The 226-nt window shown below is 40.3% G+C and overlaps 1 protein-coding gene across 1 annotated transcript in view; it reads right to left on the minus strand.

The window, feature by feature from the left end:
* The window catches only part of LOC119588584 (dystrophin-like), a gene marked incomplete at its 3' end in the record, with an annotated part of 59218 nt that overhangs the window by 45671 nt on the left and 13321 nt on the right, over nucleotides 1-226 (minus strand).

Below are 226 nucleotides of genomic sequence, written 5' to 3' on the forward strand. Positions count from 1 at the left end.
AATAGACTGAACGAAGTTGTGTGTCACCCGTGTCCGCAAAATTCACCGCTTTTGTAAGCGTTTGACGCGCATGACTCTATGGGTTTCATCTAGCTTATGCAGATATGCAGCGCCACGACCACCATGATTTGAATACGTTGATGCCACAATCTTACTTGCCTTTCAAATTCATTCAACACAAGTATTTAACTCAAATATTTGCGGTTCACATAATTCATATTTCTGA

The sequence above is a fragment of the Penaeus monodon genome, chromosome 24 (genome assembly GCF_015228065.2).
Source record: "Penaeus monodon isolate SGIC_2016 chromosome 24, NSTDA_Pmon_1, whole genome shotgun sequence".
Classification (NCBI taxonomy): Eukaryota; Metazoa; Arthropoda; class Malacostraca; order Decapoda; family Penaeidae; genus Penaeus; species Penaeus monodon.